At 36.2% G+C, this 4126-nt stretch overlaps 1 pseudogene; it reads right to left on the bottom strand.

The window, feature by feature from the left end:
* Positions 1–287: 287 nt before the first annotated feature.
* LOC125146872 (uncharacterized) lies at positions 288–440 on the bottom strand (annotated as a pseudogene).
* Positions 441–4126: the final 3686 nt, after the last annotated feature.

Genomic DNA, 4126 nt, shown 5'->3' with positions numbered 1-4126 from the left:
TCTAAAGTCCTAAGTATCATGCTGAGGATGATATTGCCTCAAAAGTAACTTTACAAACTCAGTACACATATCCCACTTGAAATTGGGTGTCTTCTTCCCTCCTACCTATTAGTGGAAAGAGGCATGAGTGCCTAGAGGGAGAAACCAGGTCCTAGATGGGGAGCACAAGGGAGTTACACGTTTCAAAAGGGCACGGAACAACTATTCTTAGAGTCTGGGTATGTATGGAAAAGGAACAAGCTGTAAGAACTGATGTGATACACCACCTTCTGGATGTTGTTTCCTTTTTTCCTTTTATACTTCTCTTCATCCTTGTTACTGAAAATAGAATGAGAAGGGGAAAGTTACAGTAGAAGGAGGGTCTCCGCCTCATTTTCAATTAGCAATAATCACTCCTCGGATAAACCTCATTGGCTACGATACTGCCACTGCACAAAGCTTCCGCCTCATTTTCAAGCATATCCTTACTGAGGTAGATTTCATTGTGACTTGCGTGAGAATTGCTCCACTTCTTGTTACATACATATTTTCTTCATCATTTAGATATTCCTTTTCCCATGTGGATTTTCTGAAAACCAAAGGTACATCCCAGCTACCTTTTGACATAAATAATAAAAGATGCAGAGCCCTTCTTCTGTGTTCTCCTCTGTATTCCAGCATAAAAAGAAAGTGAAGAAGCCAGGGCTCTAAATGCGAGGTCGTATGCAGGGTTGGAGTCTCTAGCCAGTGGTTCTCCAGCTCTCTTGTGATCTTTTACTGTTTGAGTCAAATTAGGAGACTCCAACAAAAGTAACTACTGCACACGGTTCATTATTTGGTTCATGTATGTTTTTAAAATACTTTTAAAATTGTGAAATATTGGAGAAAGTGACGAGGTTGAATGTTAAGTTGGCTTCAGAAAACAAGGAAAGGGAGATCTTAGATGGGCTATTATCATGGCTTCATTACTTGACATCCCAAGTAGATACAGGTGGTAAGACACGAAGAGTAAAATATTAATCCAATAATAAATTCAGTTAAAATAATCCATTTCAGTTAGGTAGCATATGTTCACATCTTGGTGCAAAAGTCCTTTGGATGGAAAGTCACCCACCTTTTCCCAGGAGTCCAAAGGAAGGAACCCAAACAGGACTATGAAGATGACAAATGATTGTAGTATGAAGATTGCTCTTTTCTCATCTGCCAATTTAAATGTATCCTTCTAAGTATATGAATGTTACTTAATACCGGAGCTTAGTTAAAAAAAAATACAGAGAGAGAGAGGGAATCAGACACTGACTGGGTCTGTGGCATAGCAAGGACAGCTCAGTGGTTTGAACTGTAGGGTTGGTGGATAGCAGGTAAGAAAGAATTCCCCTACACAGAGAGCAAGAACAGTTCATGCAGCCCCAGGTTGTAGATGCCATTCTTAGATAACCCATATACAGACCAATGGGGAGATGACTTGTATTATCTGAATCAGAACTTTCAATAGAAAAACAATCTTTTTTTCTACTTCTAGAAGCATTATTTGTCACTAAAAAATCTTTATTATTTATAATACAAAAATGTGTATTCTTCAGGAATGCTGTCAAGGCTACAATTGTATTTTCTCAAAAATTTTTAAAACTCACATAAGGTCAAACAAACCATCAGGGGTCTCAAGCCAGCAGAACCATCACATATGAAGAAGGGGCGAAACTGGCTATTCCAGAAAGGAGGTTTAGGAGGAGGTAGGGATGCAGGAAATAGAAGAAAGATTCTTGCCCAGTATGTGATGACACCTTAGCTTCCTTCAAAATTTTAGTAAATTAATACTCATGAAGTGTTACAGGCAAGTCATTTTGTTGGGGGATGAAGGATATGAAAGAATTGGTCTTTATGTTTAGCTTGATGCAGGAGATGCTGTGTCAGCAAATCTGGAACAGGAGTACACAGAAAGATGGGGAAAGAAAATTGTATACAATTTGAAAAATTTCAGAAGCTATGCATATGGAGGGGGTAATCTGAACTAGTGTATGACATGACGTTGGGAGTTAAATTCAAATTTATCTGCAGTGGGCTTTTAGCTAACTGGTGGTTTATAATATAGAGTCACTTTTTTAAAATCTAAATCTATGTGTGTGGATATATGCTTATATGCAATTGAGATCTTACTATATATAAATGTCTTCATTTTTTGAGGCTATAATTTGTTCTAAAAAAAGCTACAAATGTATTAGTAAACACGATTTCTATAGTATTTTGTAAAAGAAACACTCCATATTTTATTTAAAATTTCTGCCTAGATTTTTTTTTTCAGATCAGTTTGGAATTACATTTAATGCTTTAATAAACAACCATGTACTTAAATAGTTTTAAATATGATCGCCTCCTTCGGAGAAATTCCTGGAAGTTTTATCTTTAACGCTATTGATACCTACTGACAAATCACTTTCCAGGAACTTACCACTTTCTATTCACCCCGGAAACTGGAAAATCTCCATTTCATCCACTTTCAGTGGAAGGGAGTACTAGCAAATTTTGATTTTTGGTATTTTCAATCTGGCAATATTTTTTTAAAATTTAAATCTGAGGAGTGCCTAGGTGGCTCTGTCAGTTCAGCGGCTGACTTCAGCTCAGGTCATGATCTTGCAGTCTGTGAGTTAGATCCCCATGTCAGGCTCTGTGCTGACAGCTCAGATCCTGGAGCCTGCTTCAGATTCTGTGTCTCCCTCTCTCTGTGCCCCTCTCTGTTTGCACTCTCTCTCAAAAATAAACATTTAAAAATGTTTAAAAATAAATAAATTTGGCATCTGGTGGCTCAGTCAGTTGAGTGTCCAATTCTTGATTTTGCCTCTGGTCATGATCTCATGGTTTACAAGACTGAGCCTTGCATCAGCCTGCTTGGATTCTTTCTCTCCCTCTCTCTCTCTCTCTGCCCCTCCCAGCTCACATTCCCTTGTTCTCAAAATAAACAAACACGAAAACAAAATTTAAAAATTAAATTTGACCACTAACAAACAGTATGAATATGTTATTTTTGGGAGGTCTTGGTTTTCTAATGGATTTGTATAATATTTGTATAAGAATATTAATGAATATTAAATGTTTCAGACATATTCCTTGGAGCTATATTAATACAAGTATTTTTGAAAAGGTTTCTTTGAAATCTAAATGAATTAACTTTATACCTTTTGGAAGAGTTCCTTATGTTTAGAAAGTGCTACATATATTAGCTTTTTATGATTATTAGTACTTCACTTACAAATCGTCAATTATAAAAGAGCTTACAAAATTCTTACCATTGAAGATATCTTAGCAACTATGGAGAAAAATGGTAATAGATACTTTTACTATTGGATAACTTAGTCTAATTATAAAACATGTTTTTTTTTAATATTTTTATGTATTTTTGAGAGAGCACAAGTTGGGGAGGAACAGAGACAGAGGGAGACACAATTTGAAGCAGGCTCTAGGCTCCAAGCTGTCAGCACAGAACTCGATGCCAGGCTCGAACTCACAAACCGTGAGATCTGACCTGAGCCGAAGTCGGACGCTTAACCAACTGAGCCACCCAAGTGCCCCAATTATGAAACATGTTTTAAAGAAACAAGTAAAATAACCACTCTGGCTCAAGTTGGGGGAGGGGGGAAGAAGTGCCACCAACTCAGTTTTTCCTGGTCTTCAGAGTGATCTGTCTTCAAGTCACCTCTTAAGAACTTTCAGTGTCACTGAACATCAAGTATTGAACATCATTACCAAAGATCAAATCCCTCATTTAAAAATAAGATTCAACCATCCCTGAGAAACAAATTAACAGTCCTTGACCATATAAGTTAAAAGAGGTACATCCTTTTATAATCTTTCTTTGCAGTTGATACAGAATAAAAGAAAATCGATGTAGTATATTCTCCAAGAGTATGAAGTAAAAGAGTCCTCATTTCAAAACATTTTGTAAAAAGAAAATCAGGAACTATTTGCCTGGTTATTTGTTTTGTGATACTGGTAGTGAAATGGATGCTAATTTTCTAGAAAAAGCTATATTTCAGCCATCCAAAAATTTTGACTAGAATTACATATTTAATTCTAATTGCATAAATATAATTAAAATACTAACTCAACAGCGATTCATATTTAAAACACAAATCATTCACAGAAGTATAAA

The sequence above is a fragment of the Prionailurus viverrinus genome, chromosome A1 (genome assembly GCF_022837055.1).
Source record: "Prionailurus viverrinus isolate Anna chromosome A1, UM_Priviv_1.0, whole genome shotgun sequence".
Lineage (NCBI taxonomy): Eukaryota > Metazoa > Chordata > Mammalia > Carnivora > Felidae > Prionailurus > Prionailurus viverrinus.
This window is presented reverse-complemented; position numbering and strand designations above follow the sequence as displayed.